This window comes from Ambystoma mexicanum, chromosome 7p (assembly GCF_040938575.1).
Source record: "Ambystoma mexicanum isolate Mex_15411 chromosome 7p, UKY_AmexF1_1, whole genome shotgun sequence".
In the NCBI taxonomy this organism is placed as follows: Eukaryota; Metazoa; Chordata; class Amphibia; order Caudata; family Ambystomatidae; genus Ambystoma; species Ambystoma mexicanum.
The window spans coordinates 338,256,094-338,280,729 of NC_090939.1; positions in this window are offsets into that span (position 1 = coordinate 338,256,094).

A 24,636-nucleotide genomic window follows, 5' to 3' on the forward strand; every position below is an offset into this window, starting at 1 on the left:
TCAGGAAGCTCTATCACATCTGCGTCTATGATACATACTAGGAAAGTAACAAGAAAAAGAATATCATTTAGGCGTGTTCTATTACTGCAGCATACCTCTGCATATGTCCTACATATAGCGCATAATAAGGATGCATAGTATTTTTACTGGGTGAAACCCATCCTGATCCTCAATCACACCACAAATATAAGTAGGTGATATAAGTGATAGAAAGATGCAAGCCTCCTTAGATATTTCTATTTCACCCCCTACCTTGACAAATACATCACCAAAATTCACATCTGTGTTGCCCTACTTGCTTTACCTGCAACAACAGCTAATCCAATGCGTTTTGCTTGCTCAGAATCACCCTTCCTTACCTCTTGTTTCTGATCTCGAGCATTTGTGTAGCTGATCGGTACCTCCACAAAACAACATCATTTTCAAGACCGTTTACATTAAGCAAGACTGTGCTAGACCTCCTCTCTCTGCTCATGCAGCATCCCTTGGGTATGGAGAAGGGACGGTGGGTTATGGAAGCGGACAGAGATTATTGGCTGCATTCACAAGGCAGGCAATCTAGGACATAGAAATAAAATCAGCCCTGTGTCCCAAATGGCATGAAGTGTAGAATGCCACCATTTATCTATCCCACCACCAAGATGGGCATCCTCTAAAAAGAAATTAAGGCAAAAAAAGCAGGAACAATTTCAAACAATACTCATTGCTCTGGTTCTCCCAGCGTGTTTGTAGCATAAGCACCCAACAGATTTTTTTTGTATGGCAGACTGGAAAAAACAGAACATTATTGTGAAGATTATTGACCTTATTTAGGCTCGGAACACTTCTGTGGGGTGGGAATTAATTCAACATTATTTGCTACACGATATATTGAGTAACTGTTGGTCTCACCCTAAGTTACCAGGGTAATCCAGACATGGACCCCTTGCTCACTGTTCTCCGAGAGGCACAGATCCACCACACTGATGATGCCCAACAAGGCTGAAACACGTGTATGGGGTTGCTCTTGGTACTCTTGTTCAGAGAAGAATTGCCTAGCATTTCGGTGCTGGACTGCCCCATGGCAGGACAAAGACTGATATGCATGGATATTTCTCCTCTGTGAAAGGGACAGTGAGCTAAAGACTTGGTTGAGACTCTCCCAGGGGCCATCCACCCAAGAACAGGTCAATGTACTGTGTTCATGCTGGTAGAGAGACTCCCAGACCACCCTTTGATTTACAATATTTTATAACCTTTGCATCTAGTGGAACAAGGTGCCTGCACCTGTGATATGTCAGCCTCAAGACACAAGTACTGGGAAGAGATGGAGGGTAGAAGTCTCTAAACCACCAAAAGGCTCCTTTAGCATTTGAAAATGTATTGAAATGTCACAGAATTGAACAATATAGACTTATAAACCAAGGGATGAGTCAAAATACCACGATAATGACCTGCCACCAAATTATGGCCTGATGCCCAGCTGAGGGCGATAATTTGGGGAAGGGTCAATATCCCAATTGATAATGACCCCTTCCAAATTCCATAAGGTTTTTATCACATAGTATTGGGGTTTTGTTGGTGAAGTAAACAAAAACACTTTAATACTGAGTAAAGTAAATAGGCAACTGAATTCGAAAATTGGACTAGTATTTGATGTGAAAGAAAACGTTATTTTCCATAAAGAAGGAAAAGCATTTCCGAATGTCTTAACGTTCTACTCTGTGTGTTAAATAGGAGGTTGCAGCTATAATAGGGTCGACTAAATGAGGAAGTGCCTTGTTAAAGGACATCTTTCCTGCAAATTGCATTTGTTTCCCTGTCAGCTTTAGAAGATAATGTCAGAACACAGCCAATACCAGTAGTTATTGACTGCACTCTAAGGATTCTGACTTGATCAGAGTTGGTCAACAACTATCTACAGTTGCTAATAGGAATTAGGAATCTGACCACGTGCAGGTCATCAATTTGCTTTCAATGCTGTCCTCATTTCAATTACACACACACAATAATAAAACAGTTATATCATGGAAACGTGTTTTGTTTTTTTACCCCTTTACAAAAACATGCCAGCAGAGTATACACAAAAACACAGAACACATTTGAAGATTATTGGTTTTAAGCTTTGATGCATTTTGACCATTTTCAATTCCCTGCCTCTTTAGAATGTTGAAATTGGATGTGGAGGGAATCCACTATTCCTAAAAATTCAATCGAAAAAGGACATGCTCAATTTTACTTCCTTGCCAGATAATCTATTTTGTCTTTGAATAAATGTGACTTTCCTTTACCACTAGGCCATTCCATTTCTTCTAAAAGAAAATAAAATGGCAAAGCGTAATTACATGGGAGTTTGTATGCACACATGTAGACAGCCTAGTACGTTTTTAAAATAGTTATTCAGCCGTACAATGTTTCATGTGCTTCACCTCGCGTGATTAATGTCACGCGAAACATACAGGACATGTAATTCCTGTATCTAATTTTATATTACAAGTCAGAAACTTATGCTGCAGAATGAAATCGTAGCAGATTGGTTTTCTCGCTTGCTTTTTTATGATCGTCCAAGTCAACTCTGGTCCAATTTCATTTTAAATGGCATATTTTATTTGCAGCCATTTGGCTTTAAAACTCCTTGAATCATAGCATATAAATCATTGAAAGATGTCACTGCAAAATTGGGGAAAAAGTTAATTGAATGAACATTATGGTTATAAAGCTAAGCACAACTGAATGCAACTAAAAGCAGTTATGGAGAGCAGCGAAACTACAACTCGCCTGTTGGTATACATTACTCATTAATTTGCATGTGACATGCCACACGGCTTAACAAATGCCATTATCAATGACATCACTCATACCACATGTTCCATCATATGACACTGTGCGAATGGCCGTCAGGGAGTTGAGGTTAGCGGCACACACACTTTCCAGCTGTGGCCCCTCGAAATGGGCAGCCACGTGATGGTTCATAAAGAATCACGTGCAGTCCGTGCACGTGGAGTGTGCTGCAAATTGCATTAAAAAGAGCTGTGATTAAAAAGAAAACAAAATGTCCAGGCACAATCTCGGCAATGGAATAGAAACCAAATAATGGAATTAAAGGCCCCTTTCCCCTATATGTGAAGTCAAACGTGAGCAAAATTAACTTTTTCATAGAAATCTTTTTTTTTTAAAACAAACTTGTTCCAGTGCATTTGTACATTTTCCAAATTGAGTGCGCGTGGCAGATTTCAACAGGGATAACTTGATACAAGGGCAAGTTTATTTTTATAAGTATTATTATTCATTTTAATAATATTATTATTATTCCTGCCCAGTGATCACTGCACCTGTGGCTCAGTTATAACTATCCTCCAGTAACAATGAGCCTTCAGTACCTGCTTGAAATGGCCTTTGGCCATACCATTGGCACAGTGGCCTCACCTGTCAGGTCCTGTAGGAACGGCATGTGGCCATGGCTAGAAGTCAATCTGCATGTATTACAGGGTATCCCCCTTTCAACCCCTTGTCCAGTTTTTTCTGCTAATCCACCCATCCATTGTCAAACTAAATATATAATGTAACTGTATTCTGCTGTGCCAGGCCTCATATCACAAAAGTGAGCAATGCATACATATTTCAGTCAGACCAGTGGTTTTATTATTTTATTTTCAGACGAGATTATATTTATTATTAATGACAAATTGGGTCAAGTCAACTCTGAGCTTCTTCAGGGCCATTAAGAGTATTGTCTTTAGTTCCACTATTCTGGTTTACTGTTCTAGTAACATATTTAGAATTGCCGTATATGTATGTGAACAATTGAGCCTGGTATTGTGGAAATCTATGTCATATTCATTAGAAAATTAATGAAATAATAATGTTATATAATGAAACAAATTCACATATTCAACATAAATACAATAGTTAAAACATATGTAATACATGTGGCCAAATCCAAAGAGGAAAAAAGAGAAAGAAGAAACAGAAAGCAAAGTAATTTAATGGGCCAAACCAAAACGAGTTTCAATCAGTAAACAGGACAGCACGTATGTGATAGCTCTGATTGTTTCCCATGCTATATCAATGCTTAATGCTAAAGTTTGATTTCTTTATGTAATAATGTGGCCTATTATATTTGTTGTTACATTGAACCTGAAGTGCACTGGTCACAACCAGGTTAACTACTTAATGGAATGGGTGCATGGGCAGCTGAGATGTGAACAGGGCGTGTTCGCACAGAGCTTCGTATGGATCCATCCATAAATAAGCTTCCCATGCTTACGAATAGGAGCATGCGAATAGTGGGATGAAGTAGGCGACTGTCGGTTCATGAAATGGGAGTGCAGAGCTGGATGGTTTTAAGATCAGCGAATTAATGTTGGTTCGTGCAGAACCTATATGTTGGCCGTGGCAAGATCTAAACACTGAGTCTGAGCAGCTCACAGATAGCATGGAGGGCGGAAGCGTGACGGAACGGTTGCCCACCACCAAACCCTGGGAATTGGGCTTACAACTGTATGGAGGGTTGTACACATGCAGGCGCACCTGTAGGAGGAGCAGTCAGGGGAAAAGATAACACTGTGAGATCACCCTCAGAAGTTGGGTGTATGTGGCTTAGGGACTGACTAATGAGAGGGAGTGGCGATACCTCTGTTGGTGATGGATGGCGTACTGTGTTACTTGCATGCGAGAGGAGGTCCTGGGAGGGCTGCTGAAGTGTTGCAAGAAAGAGAGGGACTCCATGTTCAAAGCCACAATACCTGCGGATCGTGCAGATCGGGGTTGTGGTCATCGCAGCCCACTAAAGCTTGGGTATAATTTATTCATACCATAGACGCCTTGTGGAGTGGCTACGGGCTGAGGCTCCATTCTGGCTCGTGGTGTAGGTCCTGGTAACCCGCACCACTTGTAGATGGAGGGGAGATCAGGTCTGGGAAGGGTGCTGGGGTGAGTGGTGTTGCACTACAGTGCCGGTGGGATAGGGCATCATTTGTGACAGTGTCAGGAGGTGTACTGAGCGGATGGCACGTAAGCCCACGTTGGGGGTCTCAGAAGCACATGTCAAATGCAAAAAAGACCCCTGCGAAACCTAAACAAACTAAAATGGAAACTTTCGCGAAGAAAAGTTAGGTGACAATGGATCCACCAGACTTGGGAGTACGATCTGACAGAGATGTGTAAACACAGGCACCAGAAGGAGCTGACAGCAAAATACTTGCAGCAATTGTGGCCCTCAGAGCATCAATGGGGACATGTAATAAAAATGTAAGTTCTGCGCGGTGAAAAGGTGCGCACATATTAATTGCAAGAGTAGTACTGTAAAAGGGGAGGGGGCTTCTTTTAATCATTACACAAGTCAAACCCTGAATAAAAGTAATGTACTTATAACAGAAATGTAGGGGCATCGGGAAGTATAACCAAACAGAGAGGTAGGGGAAAACAGGGTAAATCGGCCTGTAGCATCCCTTTGCAGCCAACGTGTAGTAACTTTTGATTAAGAACAAGGAATGGCAGCTGACGAATAGAGGGACAGCGGAACACATAACATTTAGAATCGACAACTGGGGACAGGGCTCAGACAATGGTGAAGATGGCACAACAGAGGGTGTATACACTGCATCAGATTGGGAATACAGTGGCGACAGCGATGATGGGGATGAGGAGTTGAAGACATGCAATTTGACAGATGTGAGCAGCAGAAGGAATCAAATGGAGAAAGAAGAGGAGGACAGAGAGGAGACATTGGGGAAATATGTTTTGGAGTATGAAAACAAGAATAGCAGTGTTGACGAGACTGAAACTTGTCAATAAACACAGATCTTGCACACTAATGCCACTTTTGCAGAAAGGGAGGTGTGAGGTTCACTGCATACCATGGCAGACAATGGATAGGGATAATTTGGTTTACCACCTGCCTTCATTAATGGTTGCGGTGAGCAAGTGAATTTATGTTTTTGAAAAAGAGAGAGCGGGAATCCCATTGGATATAGGAGATATAAAAGGTTTATTGGCAGTGTTGGTTTGGGAGAGAAGTGACAAAATAGGGCAACAAGCCAGATACGCTGTGGTAAAATTAAGCCCTAGCATACATGATATGATATAATATGATAGGTTATTTATAACGCGCTTAATACCCAGAGGTTTCTAAGTGCGGACCAGGGGATCGAACCTGTGTTGCTCTGTGTTGTCTTGCTTCCAAGGCAAGCACGTTGCCGCTGATGGAGTGGCCTTTAATAACTATAGAGCACATGTTTGGAAGGCTCTAACGGATCCGTATCCAGATACGTAAAACATGGCTTCCATATTGGCTCATAAAAATGAAGCCTGAAGAGATCCCTGCAGAATATGTACGATCCATACAAGAAATGTGGACGCAGGAAAATAAAGTAATGGGTTGACAAAATACATTTGTTTCATCACATCTTAGTGAGGGGTCTCCCCGCAGATGTGCAGACATCCTTAGAGAAGATAGTGGGGATTGAGGTAAAAGGGTGGCCTGAGATACAGGCAACAATCGTAGATTATTTCAAGAGAACGATAAGGAGACAGCTGACAATGCAACGAAAGCTGAAAACAAGCTAGTTCAGAAAAAAAAAATAAACCTGGAGGGAGCAGTACTCAAAGGGCCAGTTATAGTTCCACCGACACAGCATGGGGGTTCCAGTGGCAATGGTTATGCAAGCAGAAGGGTACACTCAAGTATCACCAAATCGGCAGTGGGGAACAGTGCAGATGCAGCAACTACCTGCATCTGTAAACATGAAAATGAAGCAACAACCTGTGGTTGTGCAGACAGGTTGAGTAAGCGGTTACATGGGATCATGATATGATATGATATGATAGGTTATTTATAACGCGCTTAATACCCAGAGGTTTCTAAGCGCGGACCCGGGTTTCAAACCTGTGGTGGTTCGTGTCGTCTTGCTTCCAAGGCGGCACGTTGCCCCTGGGCTATCCTCCCAAGACATGTCAACTGGGGTGAGGATATTACACACGAGGACAGGGAATTAGGTATGTGGACATTTTGGTAATTTCGCATGAACATGCCCATGAATAGCACAGTCAAAGCATCAACAGCAGCCTTATACACCAGCACCACAGAAAGTTAACATGATGCTGCAGCAGCATTTACAGATGCAGCCCACACAGCCATATGGTATATCCACCCAGGGACAAGTAGAGTGCACAGCGGGATGGTGGCAGGAACCCCAGGTACAGTAAGCATACTACAGGCACCAGCACAGACACAGGTGAAAGAAAGGTCACACTTTTGGGACAGAACACTGTGCCCTAATACACTGGAGTGGAAATGGTGGGCGGATATTCCTTTACATCATCCGCCAATATATTTTCCCAATAGGGGTGCCCAAAGGGAGTGCAATTGTGTCCTGTTCTAGCAGTAATTGAGGACCCGGAGGAGGAACCAGAGGTAGCGGATCAGATAAGACAGATAGTATTTCCCTTTCTTATAGATAGTGGAGCAAGCATATCATGCCTAAAGGAAGAAGGATTCCCATTATCTAACAAAGGTTTGGACACACATTTCCGGGGACAATTTTTGAAAGTTCCCCTGACAAAAGATTTACCCTTGACAATAGGACACATAATATACTAGCACCACTACTGTATTCAAAAGATATTCCCAACAACATATACCCAGCTAGGGTGGCAATGTTAATACAGGCATACTATGCACAATGCACAACAAGAGGGATACCCACACACAGAAGAATTTTTGTATGGAGTGCACGTGTTGTTGGGATGGTTACCACGAATTGGCAGAAGGGTATTTTGGCTGTTCAACAAGTTTTTGTTCAGGCCACAATGTCCCTCCTCCGTTAGTACAGGAACACACACACACAGCTCTACCTAGAGGAAGTAGTGGTATGGAAAGACATGATCATACTGGTTGCCACTGATGAAGACAACATGGAATGGCTTTCAAAACTATAGTTTATTATTGAGCCACACTGACATTAAAGGGAGTAAGTAACACAGAATTGTTTGCAACAAAAGATAATGAGTGTAGAGTTTGAACTGAGCATACCTTGCCCAGTATACATAAAAGAAAGGGCAGTTTCCAAGATGACTCAGATAAGAAAAGAAATGCAAAATATTTGCAGGATGATTTGGAAAAAGTGCCAACAAGCTTATGGACAACAGGACCCCTTGATATAGGAATACTAAAGGGGTTTGGGTCAGTGTACATAAAATTAAAAGGAGCTCTATTGCCACAAGTAAAGCAGTACCCTCTTACTTGAACAGCAGATTAAGGTAGAGTGATACAGTATGTTGATGACTTGCTGGTATGTAGGACAACCGAAGAGGAGTGTAGAAAGGACTCAGTGACAATTCTGACTTTGATAGCTGACAAAGGATACAAAGTGGCCAATTAGAAATTACAGTACTGTCAGAAACAAGTGGTGTACCTGGGTCAGGTTGTGTTAGCAGACAGGAGAAAAATAACAACAGAAAAAGTAGAGGCCATACATAAAATTCCACGACCAAAAAACAGTGAAAGAGATGCAGCAGTTCTTAGGACTACGCAACCACTGCAGGGCATGGGTTTTTTATTACTCCACTTACACTAGGCCATTGTTGCAGGCATTAAAAGAACCTTAGAAGCCCAAAACACACATACGATGGACAGCCGAAATAGGCCAAACTAAAACATGAGTTAGCACATGCACCAGTACTGGTACGCTCAATTACAAAGAGAAATTACATGCATGTTCCCATTCACATGGCAAGGCAATGACAACTGTGCTGACACAGAAGAAAGAACAGGGACAAAAGCCACTTGCATATTACAGTGGATCAGTAGAGGCAGTGATGCAGGGGCATTTTCCATGTGCACAGGTACTTGCTGCTGCTACATTTGCAACTCAGAATGATTCCATGCTAACTGTGGATCTTGCATGATTCGTAATATTGTGAAAAACACAATCAACTTTGACAACTCAGATATTCAGGGTATGAGGTAATACAGACAAACCCAGCAGTAGGAGTGGTGAGATGTAGGAAAATAAATCTAGCAGAATTCTCTGCAGAGAAAATTGAGGAGGGAGACTACATACATGACTGCATAGCAGGCATAGACATGAGTGAAGGTAACCCCCTGGTTAAGGAAGAGGTGATTGAAGGGGGGGGTATTATTTTCATTGTCTGAAGCTCCAGTATTGATCAGACAATGGGACAAAGACTTTCAGGTTCCGCAGTGTAGGGTACACAAGCAAGAGGAGTTGATAGTGTACCCACAGAAATGACTACTACTTCTCTGCACAGGTGGAAGAACTAGAAGCATTGATTGAAGCATTGCATATGTCAGAGGACCAGGTAGTAAACATTTTCTCTGATTCAGCCTATGTCACTTTCACAGTGCACTCAGGATTAGCAAATTGCGAGATGAGAGGGTTCAAAAGAAATGATGGCCCACCTATTCAGCTTGCAGGGTTACTCAAGTAAATTATTAGAGATGTTGCCACTCCCAGTAGAACTAGGTTTGATAAAAATGCAAAGCCCACACAAGAGGCCATGGTTTTATTTCAGTAGGAAATGAAAGAGCAGACAGAGCAGTAAAATAAGAAGTGCTTATACCAGAAGGAACACGTGCTGTTCCCTGGCGAAAATGAAAAGTGAGCAAAGAAAAATATGGATTACCTGAGAAGTTTAACCAACCTCAATCGGGCAGATTATAAAGTTGCAGGGAGTAGCATTATATGGGGAGAAAGAGATGTGGAAGAGGAGAGGATGCTTTTGATCCCCAACTGATTTGGTATGGTGACATGACAGCACAGGGAATGTGGTCATGCCCAATAAATTATTGCATGTGGCATTGGAACAGCTCCACTAACTCAGCCATGTATCAAAAGAGCATGTGGATGTGAGGATAAGTGAAGACTGGTTCCTGCCTAATTTGCATGAGGGTTGTGGAGTTCATAGATAACTGTATGATATGTCAGAAATATTTACTAGGACACACTAAGAGAGTTGTACAGGGAGCATTGATGTGACCGGAAGGCCCCTTCTGGCACTTGCATATTGACTATGTTGATAGGCAAGAGAAATGTACTTCATATAGGTATCTGCTTGTAGTGGTATGTCCATTATCACGCTGCCTTGAGGCTGGTCTCTGTGCCCATAATTACTTCCACTCTGCTACCATATTCCTTGTGAGGGATGTACTCCCAAGATAGGGGATTCCAGATGAAATTCATTCTGGCAATGGTCAAAACTTTTCTAATGATTTAGTAAAGGGGGTAACAACACTCCTGGGGATAAAGCATAAACATTTTATTTATTTATTTATTTATTTATTTATTCATTCATTCAGATATGTAGAGCACACATCAGCCCTTGGGCATCATGGCGCTTGTTACATACATATCTTAGTTACATACATAGCTTTGTTACATATACATGATGAGGCATAAACGTACACTAGATATGATATTTTTACATATTTACATATGATGTGTACATAATTACAGATCTGGTTACACTTTACTGTGCAAGGTGTTGGAGCTTGAGTTTCCTGCGAAATGCCAGGAGTGAGTTTTCTGCTCTAATGTCTGTGGGTAGTGCATTCCAGAGCTTTGCAGCAATATATGGGAAACCCAACCCACCGGCTTTGGCTCTCTTAATACGTGGGAAGTGGAGTTGGTTGGAGTATTGTGTTCTGGCGGGGGTGTGGAGGAGGGCTTGGAAATGGTCTCAGATAGGTATGAAGGTGCGGAATGTGTGAGGCATTTGTGTGTGAGGGTGAGGATTTTGAAATTGATGCGTTTTTTGACCGGGAGCCAGTGAGCTGAGTGTCTTGCCTGGGAGATGTGGAGATGTGTTCCCTTCTTGGGATGCTGAGGGCTGCACGGAGATCATTGTTTTGCATGGCTTGAAGCCTATTTAAGTTCTTTTGGATGTGCCTGCCAGAAGGGCATTACAATAGTCTAGTTTAGCACCAATGGTTGCTCTGGCTATTGATAGGCAATTGGGTTTGGATAGGTAAGGTTTTATGGCGTTTATTAGTTTGGTGGTGTGTGCAGAAGAGGAGGTGATGGCGCTAAACTGCCTGGTCATGGTTAGTGATGAGTCTAGGTATACTCCCAGCATCTTGACTGCTGTAGATACGGGGATCGTGGAGTTGTCAATGCTGAAGTTGGCATATAATTTGTCAAGTTTGGTTAGGGTCTTCTTTTGGCCTAGTATCATGATCTCCGTCTTTTCCCCATTAAGGCAGGGGCAATTAACCGCCATCCAAGCCTGGATGGTGGTGTAGATCATGTGGAGTGCTTTGGTGTCTTTCTGGTATGAACCAGAGAGTGGTAAAAGTACTTGGGTATCGTCAGCGTACTTCATATATGTGATACCAAGAGAGTCCAGCTTGTCGAAGAGGGGCTTTGTGAATAGGTTGTATAGTGTGGGTGCTGTGCAGGATCCCTGAGGGACTCTGCAGTGGAATGTGGTAGGTTTAGCGTTTGCTATATCTGAGAATACCTTCATGGCTCTTCCTTCTAAGAAACAGGTGACACAGAGAGCTGCTTCTTTGGAGAAGTTAGCTGAGTGTGTGAGGTGTGATGTGAGAGTCCTGTGGTCAGCCAGGTCAAAAGCAGCTGAGAGATCTAGGAGCAGCAGCAAAGCAGGCTTGCCTTTGTCCATGATTTGGGTGATCTGCTTCTTAAGGTGCACCAACACTGTTGACTATGTTAACTATGCAAGGTTTTTCATCCACAAGCCAACGGTTTAGTAGAGAAGATGAATGGAGTGCTTAAAATGCACTTAGCTAGCTTGCGCAAACACTTAGAAAATTCATTATTGCATTGCTTGCCTCTTGCTTTGTTTGCACTGCACAATACGCCTGGATGGAGGAGATCACCACTTGACTTCTCATGAGATTGTTCCAGGGAGGAGAATGCATGCGCCTATTCCGCCGTCGCATACAATCTCTGACACACATTCCTCTTCTTGTCTTGGGGGAATTTGATACATGTATCAAATAACTCACAAAATCCCTTTGCTACATCTCCTTGTAGAGTAGGCCAAAAACTGAAAGTGGACAATCGGGTCAATTCCCACAAGCAGCACCTCTTTCCCCAGGGGAGAAGATATAATCATGTCCATAAAGCTTTACTGGCCTGTATATTGTGATATATTCGACACCCACAGCTGTGAAGATTGAGGGGCAACAGGGATGGGTCCACATCACTGACGTGCGCAAAGACAAGAGGTCCATCTCCCCAAGCACAACATGATGGGAAGTATATGGTTAATGCCTTTAAACATTTTCACTGCTTTCAGACAATATCCAAAACCAGCAAAAGAAAATTAAGAAATGTCTTTAACGAAAGTGTTTTAATGAAGAAGAAACAGGCGTTTTAGTGTATTGGAGTATGATCATATGAACATGTTTAAGTATAGGATTAATGTTTCTGATACATTTAAGTTTAAGAAAAAGGCGAGGAACATGATTAAATGAAAATATGAATAGGGAATAAAGGAGTTCAATGAGTGAGGAGGGTTTCCATAATGGCACTGCAGAAGAGCAAGATTCATCAACTCAAAATGTTTGGTAAGACACGATGTTACATGTGGGGAGAGAGCAGGCAAATAACACAAGCTACATCTGCTCTCTCATTCCACACATGATGGAGCACCCAAGCTTTTCCTACACCAAGCTGTGTCCTATGAGGAAGTGGGATGCCTAATGCATCTGTCACTCTGCAGGACAAGAACTTTATTCCAGAGAAAAAAGTTAACAGTTCTGTGGGTGGATGAAGGGGAATACGTGTATGAACACAATTTTGTGATATTAACAAAAATGCTTCAAAATGAGGAATCCCAGTATGAGGTAGTGGAGAATGTCACTCAGGGTCTTAAACAGGGTGAATTACAAATAGGTGACCAAAAGAGAAAATGGTTCAAAAGTGAGGAAGGGAAAGTCATACAAGGCCATTGATGAGGGTAGAGGAAGCAGTGTGGTATGGGGTCCAAAGGGAGGGGGCAATAATGCAATGCTGTGCTGAATGTTTGGTAGGTTTTAAACAAAACGTGGCTGCTGTGGTGAATAACAGTTGCAGGGCAATCTGGGGAAAATATGTACATGCTTTAAATTGGTTAGATGAAACACATCAACCAGCATTTCCCAGAAGATTTTATTGTAGGGACAAATGGCAGAGCAAGAGGAACACAAATCAATAAGACGGAAGAGACGGGCCAATAATTACATTTCAGAAAAGAGTTCCAAAAATCTGGCCTCTATCCCAGATGAGGACATGCTGTTCTCTACAGATGCAACGTTTTTTTACCTCACTTCTGTTCGCAGGTGTCCAGGCTGCCACTAATTTGCATTAGTGGTTGCAGCTCACCAGATATGACCTTCTACAGTTGGAAAACTCAACAACAAAAGGTTTGAATACAATTAAGGAGAAGATGAGGATGCTATGCTTGATGGCCCTCCAGAACAGGTGTATACTTTATATGTTAACGGCTATCGAGAGATCGGACTGTGCTAAGCTTGGTAGTAACTGCTGCACAATATAAACTGATGGAGAGGCATCAAATGGAACATTGACAGCAGCAGTAGCAGATACGGACACTCCATGAAAAGATGACCAGCGAAGTTAATGGAGCCCAAACAAGTAGTTGGTTGTCCATCATTTTCACATTGTCCACCTGTCTTTCCGGACTGTTTTGAATGACTGTACCTACGTTGGTGCTCACTCTCATCACCACCTGCATCATTAAGAAACATTTTTGTTCATATTCTAAGAAAAAAAGAGTTGATACTACCATTAATTGTTGATAAAAAGGATACTGAAAAGAAGCATGGTAATAAAATAATTGGGGAAAATGAAGAAGGGGATACTGATGGGCGTGTCTTTACACAATCCACAGACTTAGAGAATTATCAACATTTTGGATCTCATGACTAGAGGACGGCACATTATGTATATGGGTGGGGGAAACTGGATGGTTGGGAGAAGATCGGGTGAGATATGACAAACTTGGAAAAAATATAGATTCACAAATATAAAGTAGCAGAAAGGGAACAGGAGACACACAAATAATTAGCTATTAATAGATCAATAAATGGGTAAATAATGTAATAAAAATGCAAGTTTTGCGCAGTGAAAAGGTGTGCACATATCAATTGGGAGAGCAATTGAGCAAAACTGTAAAAGGGGAGGCGGCTCCTTTTAATCCTTACACAAGTAAAACCAAAAATAAAAATAATTTACATATAATAGATATGTAGGGGCACTGTTAAGTATAACCAAACGAAGAGGTAGGATAAAACACGGTAAATAGACCTTGTAGCATGCCTTTGAAGCCAATGTGTATTAATCTTTTATTAATCTGCAACACAGCCGCAGTGGCTGGGAACACATCGCAAATCCCACGATCCAAAGCTGGTATGGAAAGAAACAAAACAACAGTTGTTATTTTTCGAGGTCTCATATTAAATCCCATGTGTCCTTCCGCAAGGCATGGAGAGCATAATTATTTAACAAGTCAAAATAATTTGCAAAACATGACTTTTAGATGGAATTAAGAGAACCACAGCGGTTCCAAATTGCCCCATAACACATTTTGTCTGGGGAAAAAGGACAAAGAGTTCTTAATGTGCAACATTTGTATAACAGTACAACCGTGGTTCAAGGCTCTGGCAGTGTCATGGAGGGGAGCTCTTTTCACAAGAATTTAGATCAGATTACCAGGGCAGTTGAATAAAGATCTACTTGTCATCTCGCATGTTTCAATGAATTGTCATTATGATGTGGTAAGTGGGGGTTGGATTATGACGTTGCATATTCTAATAGTGGATGGTGTGGGTAGTTTTGTGGAACCAATTACAGAACAAAATGTATGCTTTTCTATAAGGGTCTGATGTGCAACCACCAATCAGCTCTGTGTGGGGAGATGTTTTCATGTTGCAATGTTACTAATGGTAATCAGCTCGATTATTATAAAAAATCTTAGATTTAGGGGCGTTTCTCTGACAGCACCTTCTCATGCAGTTTTGTTCTGCGATCTGTTTGAATATAGCTGTTACAGCTGCGCCTGGGCCCTGAATAATCCTGTGGTACTTCTTGCCTGCATACACTCCCTTTTTGACTACTTTTGTAATTTATATTGCGAGTTTCCACGGCGACCCCCGATACACATTAGTAGATCAGATAAAGTGTGACGTTGGCCTCCTGAGGCAAGACATACAGACTTTGGCTGGCAGAATGGGGGAGACAGAGGAAAGAGTGGAGGAGGTGTCAACCACCATGAAGGAATTGAAAGTAAACGTCCAGCGTCTCACAGCAAAAGTACAAATGCTGGAGGACCGAGCCAAAGACACAGAGGGGAGGGCAAGGAGGAGTAATATTAGAATTTTGGGATTTCCTGAAGGGGAGAAAGGCAGAGACCCAACTTTGTTTATTGAGAATATGTTCGCCAAGAGATTGGACTTGGAAATTGGATACATGGTGCCAAGATCCCATAGGTCTTTGGTGAAGAGACCTCACCCGGGGTGCCACTTAGACTTAGATTATAGCAAAGATCCTGAATTTTATGGACAGAGCAAAGATCTAGCCTTCTCTAGAAAAGGTGACTAGATCTGGCAAGCACCAGCTATGTTCACGATTTATCCAGATTATACCTTGCAGGTCCAAAGGAATAGAAGCCAGTTTGTCCCCACGAAGGAGAGCTTTGAAGACACGAGACGGTACAATATATGCTGTTGTTTCCAGGAAAATTGAAGATCCCACACAATGGAATGGAGTTGTTTTTTGATACCCAGGAGGATCAGAGTTTATGATAAGTTATACAAAATAATTTTCTGGAAAACAATGTTTACTTGCAGTACATTATAAGCATCCATGCAATGGTCCATATTCACTTGATTTTATATTATTTGTCTGAGATATAAATGTGTCTTTCTTTTTTTCTGAGTTGCACATCTACGTTTCTGCCTCTTATACGGTTGAAAATTGCATTGACTCCAATGAATCTTATCAACTCCACTTTAGATAGGAATGTGTACTTTGTGCGAGTTAATAGCTATGGCATCACTGTCGTCCCATTCCTGATGGCTCTGAAATGCTTGGCCATTCAATTGTCACTGTGTGCTCTTGATATAGTTGTTATCACAAATACAGACTTTAATGTAAATCACATAACTGCTTTTACAATTGATAAATTGCTGGATTTTGATTTCATATTTGTTTCTTGTTATTATCATTGTTTTACATTTTGCAAAATCACATCTTTTACGTGTCACATTTGTAAAAGCCCTTTCGATCTTGATTTAACCACGTTTATGACAGTGCGACCGTCATGTGATGTGCAAATGACTCAGAATACAATGTTCATTTATAGTAGGTGCCTTACGATGAAGTAAATTGAGATGTGCATGTCTACACTTCAGCAAAATGTTTTAATGGGAATTACAATGTGAAAGGTTTTTACTTGTACTAACACTGCACTATACAAAAGAGAGCCATCTGTACATGTCAATTTTTTTATTGCCCAAAAGGACCCACTGATCAAAGCATTTCATCCAAAAGTCTGCCCCAATGTATCTCCTACACATGTCTGATGAAGCCATGTGCATTTCTCTCTGTCATTTCTGTAGGGTGTCTCTTTATCATCAGGAGGGGTTGAAGTGCCTGCACCTGCATGCCCTATTAACAACACAAAGGATCACATCATTCTAAGATACTTCATTCAACCACAGGTAATTAATTACATTTTTCGTATATGGACCAGCGGTTAGAAGGCATGCTTGATCTGTCAGTTTATTCCTCCCCACTAATGAGTGTTTCTAAAGTGTATACACTAGAGAGCAATTTGGGCCTGATTTACATAACATTTTGCACCGGGCAAAGTGACTGCACTAGAAAAGTGCACTTTGCGGGCTCCAAGAAATCCAAATGCTATTCACAAATGCACTTTGCTCTGAGCCTGTGCATCTTGCACCCTGGCCAAGCACATTGTGCTTCACGCTGCTAGCACCACATTAGTGCAAAGGTATGGCCGACTTCAAGGCAGAAAAGGAGGTGGAATATTCATCAAGCCTCAATAATGTGTGATAAATTGGATTGGCATCGGATTGGAGGCACCAGGCAAACTCCCAACATGATCATCAAAGTGCAAAACAAACTTCATTCACAAAAAAGATAGCGTTGTTGCCCAAACACAAAAAGGCACTGAAATCTGCCGCTGATCTGTACAGGAGCAAAGACGAAAAGCACTGCAAAAACACAGTGAAACCCAGCGAGAATGGCCACACCTGTACTTGCGCAATACATAAGCAGGAGGATGATGAGTCACCGAATATTTCATATCCACACAACTAATTTTGACAATAATAAGACAAGTGCCCTTGTGGCCATGTGCCCGTTCTATTATGCTGTTTCTGCAGATAGACATTTATGAAATGCATGTATACCCAAAAATTGTTAGACAGGCTGGTGTAATCGCTGCCTGGCCACATGTCATAGTTTTCCCTAGACATGTGTAGGGCTCATGATTGGCACTTGTCGCTATTGGCTCTTGCAGAGTAAGCAATGATATGATGTGTATGTGCGTGTATTTGAAGGGAGTAGTTACTTATTATGACTAGTTGGTAGCTTGCAACAAGATATATGTACCCCATGACATGTGTATGCACATTTGTATGGTGTTTATTTTCTCTTGTCATTCTCTTCCAGTGTTGCAAGCAGCTGAAGAAGGAGCCACATCTGAGGAGGTGCTACATGCCAAAGACAAGTTAACAAGGCAGCTCCATAGATACCAGGTACTCTCCATAGCATCTATCTCCATAGTGGGGCATGTGCCAGGGGAGTAAATGTTTTCAGGTGGTACTGCTGCTGAGGAAGCGGATCAGAAGAAAATTATGTTTTTCCCAGTGGATAGAGGTGTCACAGAGGCTGGAGACCTCTGTTATGCAAGGGCTTTGTTTGGAGTGGGAGGAGGAGGGCATAGAGAGCTTGCCCTTTGACTTAGGTGCGAACATGAGGGGGATGCACATGCTCAGACCTGGGCATGAGAGAGAAGGTTGTGGGACACTGTGGTGATGTCAGCACAGCCTTCTGTCCCAGTCTTATCAGTAGCAGCTTCTCTGATGCATACACCCAGTGAATGGTCTATCCTTTCTGCAGAAGAAAGCACCCATGCCATAGTACTGCCACTGCTGAAATGTGGATTTTGTCAGACCAATGCACTCCTTGATGCTGTGCTTACCACTCAACAGCAGACTGATAGAATCCCAGAGAGGTGGTCATGCTCCCCACCTACCTGGCATAGGCCTTGAGCAGGGATGGTCTCTTCAGATAGGCCACTTTAATGGGCCCTTCAACCACCTCTACATCTCATCATCGCAACCTCAAGCCGGGCCCCTATGACTGACATCTGCTCTGACTCCTGTGCTCTCTCCCACCATCAGCTTCTTCAGATTTTCCTTTTTGCTCTGGTCTATGTGGTCTGTACCGAGGTATATGAAGTAGCATGCATGATTGGGCAGCAGGAGGAAGTGCATGCCTGTGGGCTTGCCATGGTTCCCGGTGGAGAACAGGCTTTGGTGGCGTAAGTATCAATCCAGGATAGTGCAAGCCTGTGTTTCTCTTTCTGCAGCTGATCGACTTTGTGGAGGGAGAACCAAGGTCAGGGACAGATTGCCAGGCAGCAGGTGTTTTTGCAGCAGAGACGGTGGTCATTTGCCAGCTGATAGGAGGGTGCAACAAATTAGTGCAATTCCTCATACAAGGCAGGAGGTATGCCCGAGGGTGCTGATACAGGTGGCAGCTATGTTGGATGAAATGAGGCAGCAGGAGAGACGGGTCACCCAGGCTGCACCATGGGAGGCTGGCATTAACAGGGCCAGAGCGGAAGAAGAGTATAGCGTGGCCCTACTGTGCTTCAGTCATGGAGGAGTCTTTCAGAGCTGCCCCGGACATTGAGGAGAGGCTGTGTCATGCCCTCAAGACCCTCCACATGGAGAAAGAATCCCAATTGAAGGGGCCCCTGTTAAGAGAGAGTTGGCCATGGACCCGGCATTGGCCTCATTGGAGGAGGATATGTGATTTGTGTATGCAGTTGTGTGGGTTTATTATTTGGGATGGTTAGGCTTAGGTATTCTTTGACATGCTTTGTTTCTTTTAGCACATATGGTTTTATTTTTCATATCTTGTCTACTTTTGTAATACACACTTTATATTCTAAATCGTAGCATGATGCATATGTGTTTGCTTGCTTAGGTATCTTGTGTAAGAGTTTTAGTGTACATGTTATTATGTGTTTGGCACATTATTTCCATGTTCCACAGTCTGTCTCATAAGTGTCACAAGGTTAGATGCAATATGTTGCGGGTCATTCTGGTAATTTACATCTTTCTGCATGACATGTGTCCATGCTTCATGTCACTGAGCAGGTATGTGAAGGGTTATCATAGCCACTTTATTTAGAAGATCAATGAGATGTATGAGCAGGTGGCCTGTTCACAGATGTCACATTTTTGTGTGTCTGGCCAGCACATATTTAGTTTTGCACTCCAATGATTGTTAGACATGAGTCCAATAATTATTGTAAGTGGTTGAGGAGGTAATGTGGACTTTGAGAGGCTGTGCCCTTTTTCCTCCTATCAGTTTAATCGGTCTGTTTCCTTATTGTGGAGCTTGATTCACGAAGGTGCAGTGCACTTACTTGGTCATTTGGGGATATGCACATTGATGAGAGCAGTCTGCAAGGGATCATTGTGGGGAAGTAGCAATGGGGAAGTGCACCCACATATTCAGCAAGGAATGTGCCTGCAACCAGGTGCTGTTGGTTGAGAAGGTCCATTGTCTTGTACGGAGAAGGTAGGTGTTGTAGATTTCTCGGGGTGATGGTTTTAGGCTTATTTGTTAGATTATGCATGTGTTTCTGAGTCAGATGTTCAACATGAAAGTGTTGGAGGCTCTGTGTTGATGGACAGAGAAGGTCTGTGTTGCTTGATTTTATTTGTTGATATTGCACTTATTCCCAAGGAGAAAATCCGAACTGAGACTGTATTTGGGCGCAGATGTTAAGTTGAGTGGAACTGAAGCAAGAGCCGTATGAGGAAGGTCAGATAAAAAAAGGTGGGTTTTAAGCTTTTTCGAAGTAAGGGAAAAGATTCAAGCTTCCAATCATCAGAAGGGAGAGCATTCCAAGTACGAGGGCCAAACACAGAGGAACATCTGTCACTTCTGTGGATGAAATGGACTATGGGTACTACCAACAGATTTTGGACATAGAAGCGGAGAGAGTGTCCTGAATGATAGGGAGTGATTTTTTAGACCAAGTACGCAAGGTTCCAAACCGTTAAGGCACTTAAAACAAGACAGCAGATCAAAAAACAGATCCCCTGTTGTACTGGAAGCCAGTGAAGTAATCAACGTTGAGAGGACACGGATGCCGTTTTATTCGAAAAGGAGTCTAACAGCTGCATTTGGCATGCTGGGATCCCAGCAATGATGGCGTCACAGCAATCAAGTTTTGAATTTACCAATACCCCAATGACTGGTCGATTTTTCTGAGCAAAAAACGGAAGAATAGGTCATATGAGTCTGATCTGATAGTAGATGAATTTGAACATCTCACTGAACTTCAGATCGTAAGTGAGATTGAAAATGAAGTATGTTATATCATGTAACCATGTCATTATGGTTATCCTCTTAGATCCTGGTGATGCTCTAGCAGAAAAGGTTATGTTTAGAAGCTGAGGGTTGTCAGTTGGAGGCTTGTCAAGAGAGAAGGACGGCTGCTGTAAATCCTGTTCACTTACCTGGTGACTCCATCAGCTTCATCATATTGGTGATGAGCTGCTGCCTGGACTGCAGAGGAAAAGGGGCAGCAGTGTGGAACCACAGCACAGTGGTGGAGTGCCTGGCTCGAGGAGCAGTATCCAGCTCATTGCAGTTAGCCCAGTGTAGTTCTGTGCTTCTGGGTACTATATTGTGGATTGGAAGAGGCTACACTTGCATGAGGTGCCAGTTAGGGGCGTTGCTACGGGGGGGGGGCTAAGAGGGCTACTGCCCCTGATCTTTTGGTTGTAGCCCTGGATAGAATCTTAGGAGCTACAGCCAAAAGACTAGCTAGCCCCCAGTCCCAACAGTTCCGACATCAGCTTAGCCCCAGGTCTTTTCCAGACCTAGCAACTCCCCTGGTGCCAGTCATTTTGTTATGATACCGATCGCTTGCCTGTGAACCCAGCTGCACCACCAGGTAGTGGAGGCCCACGTAAATTGCAGCAAGAACCCCCAGGAGGGGTTGAGCAGACCAGCACAAGCACAGCGGCCCAGGAACTGTGCAGGGCCATTACTTATTTTTGGTTGTCACTGTGACCATGGATGCACGTGTTTAGGAAGGTTAGTGTCACTGTTTGCCATGAGTGCAAGCATGAAGGTGCACAACCGCAGAGGAAAGGACCGCAGAGCATCATCGGACATGGAGCCATCTTGAATGCCTGTTGTTATCCATGACTACATATCACAGTTGGCCATGTAGTAGGGGCAATGTAGCAGTAATCTACACTCCTCTGGCTATCGCTTCATCGTCCCATTTAAAGTTTAAATAATAGGTGGCAATGATCTGTACTCCTCTGGCTACTGCTTCCTCATCCCAGTGAAAGTTTAAAAAAAGGGGGAAAACATAATGAAAAAAGAAAAGGGAGGTGGAAAGCATTGCAAGGTGTATTGCTAGACAAGGTGTATTAACATACCAGCTGACCTGAAGAGTATTTGCGTGACCAGCTGATGATGTCTGCAGAGGACAAGGTACAAGAGGAGCTATGGAGAGAAAGAGTGACCCTAAACTTGACACAGTGGTGGAGATACCTAAGAAGGTGTAACATACCAAATCTTGCATCAATGAATTATCCAAAAGAGCAGGGAAGCACAGAACACATGAGGAGAGTAGTGGAGCTGGCGGAAACCAGTCTGGTGCCCAAGGACAGATCAACAAGTAAGTCCTCATTTCAGAGTGGCAGTGCCAGAGGTAAAGGTGTTGACTGGAGGAACAGAGGAAGAGGAAGAGTGAACACTAGCCAGCAAAGAGAAGTAACTGAGTTCCTAAGGGGCACTTGCCCAATCAAGAGTTGTTACAAATGTGTGAGCACTGAACACTTAGCAATGGACAGGGAGTGTACAGTTGTGTTTGTGGAGTGCAAATGGTGTGGTAGAAATGAGCACTTGGCTAAGTGCTTTCGTTTTTGGGGTGGCAGTGTTTGAGCTGTTGATGAGGATTTGTATGGTGTGGAGGAGGTCTATGAAGGGTTGGACTTTCTGCAAGTCGTGGATGCGATGTGTGAAGCATTGGGATGCACGTTGAAATTACTGACCCATCCCAAATGATTTAGATTGTAGAACATATATTAGCACGTGGGGAATGTGTAGATGGCAATGTATGGGGGAGGGGCACATCTTATGGGTGGAAGCAACTGGCAGGAAACACACAAACTATGGAAGCTTATATAGGGGAAACTAACCATTTGCATTGTGGTAGTGTTCTGTAGAATACAATGCATCAATGTGACTCCTATAACATGAAATAACACTGCAATTCAGAGTAGGCCTGAATCTTCACAGGCCATGTTTGAAACACAGAAAACAAGGCCTTTTCTTTCACCTGATAATCACATTCCAATTCTCAGGCACGGTAGAGAACAGACGCGTACAGCCACATAGATGTATCTAGTTAGACCTTTGAACAGTTAAGTAGGAATGCGGACAGATGAACGGGCGGAGGTCTGTGGCCCACTATGAAGGCCATACTCTTGAGAGCCAGGGCAGAGATCTTGAGGTGTCAAAACACAAGCTTGGAATTAGGACAGAATAATGGTAATTCTATTTCAACTATCTGATGTTCAGGAGTAAGACTTTTAAATCCTTCATGAACTGGATGGATTAGTGGGACATGTGAGAAACCAGCAGGTATCTCACCTCCTGGTCACTGCAGATCTCTCTCTCTCGGGAGGCCAGGGCACGGCCATCACCTTTGGATCCAGACCCTGGGGGCAGACAAGTATGGGAGGATCACATGGGTCAGGGGTCCTTGTGGAGTGATAGTGGGACACCGGATGGCGAGATGTGGTATCCCTCTCTTTCCTGTAACATCTTTAAACTATCCTATCAGATAGGATACATAGGAACTCTACCCCTCCCCTTTTTCTGCACAAACACTTTCACACGGACAGCCCACTCTGGGAGAAAACAGACTATCACCCAAGCAGTATACCTGACGTGTCCCAATACATTGGTCAAGTGAGGTGAGGCAATTGCTGACCATCACTCACACCTGACTTCCATTAAGCTTCCCCACATGAATAAAAGGGGGCACACAAAAGTACACTCTGTGCGAGGCAAAGCACACGAGCAAACAGCAGTTTCTAGACAGAAGATGAACGAGAGAAAAAAGATGGCAAACAGGAGGGATCACTGTTAGGCAGAAACCTGTGCAGTTCCCTCTGGGACCACTGCAAAAAAGTTTAAGACTACAGGAGTTGGCAATAAACCCAATTGGTAGCAGTCTGCACCACTCAGATTTACCTGGTAGCTGTGGCTGAGCAGTCAGACTTCTCTCAAGACGAGTTAGGCAGTATATAGAGTATACAAGATAGGGCAATTTACACAGTAGAACAAGCAGACACTGATCAGAGCTTGGGTGTAAACATATATAATTATTTATTTAAAAACACATCTATGAAAAACACACTGGCACTAATATGGCAAACAACTTCAATCACAGTTACTATAAGTATATATCAATCCCATAACAATATTTCGACAAGTCTAGGTTCAAAGACACCACTTATTTGCAGACAGAGGTGAGTGCTTAACCTAGATGGCACTCTAGTATTCGTTAGAAAGGGAGAGAAAAAGGCACGGTATGAAACCAACTCAGTACCAACACTTTTACGAAGCAACTCCAAGGCAAGCAAGGCAGGGTCTACTGTAGATCACAAAGTTCCGAGGCCAGGCCCACTCGGAGAGAGGCAAGGCGGTATGTCCCAAAAATACCACAGTGGAAATGCACTTCAAGTCTTTGTAGCAAAATGTCACAGAAAGGTTGGACCAGTTTTAGAACAAACGTTAAGAAGGTCTGGAGGCGACCCAGTGGAAAGGTAAGGATTTAAGACACCTCACGCTAACCGTTTCAAGGGAAGCCAGGAGGACACAGTACCTTGCAAGTGGAGAGACAGCTCCGGCAGGGCAGTTGTTCCTGGTGGTGGATGCAAGTCGGGGCTTTGCCAGAAGAAGAGATGATCTCGTCGTAGAGGAAAGTTGAAGATCATTGCACCACCAGGGAAGAGATCAGCCGCGGAGTGCTCAGTCACAAGGCACCACCTTTTGGTCGCGGTACAGTGGTTAGTGGCTATCCAGTTGCCGGGGTGCTCAGCACGGGCAATTCGACCACTAGACATCCTGGAAGCGAAGAAAAAGCAAGGGACTGGTTGTTCCCACCAGTCAAAGGGAAGGAGACTCTCCAGCAGGGAGATCTCCTCTGTCATTGGGAAGTGGTGAGTCAGTTCAGCAGGGCTCAACCGGTGGTGTTGTCATTGCAGGTTGGCTCAGCTTCTCCCTCATCGGATTCTTAGGTCCTGTGGCGACTTCTGAAGATCCAGTCCCCAAAGCCCTGCTTTTATGCAGAAAACCCCCATTCATTCAGCCT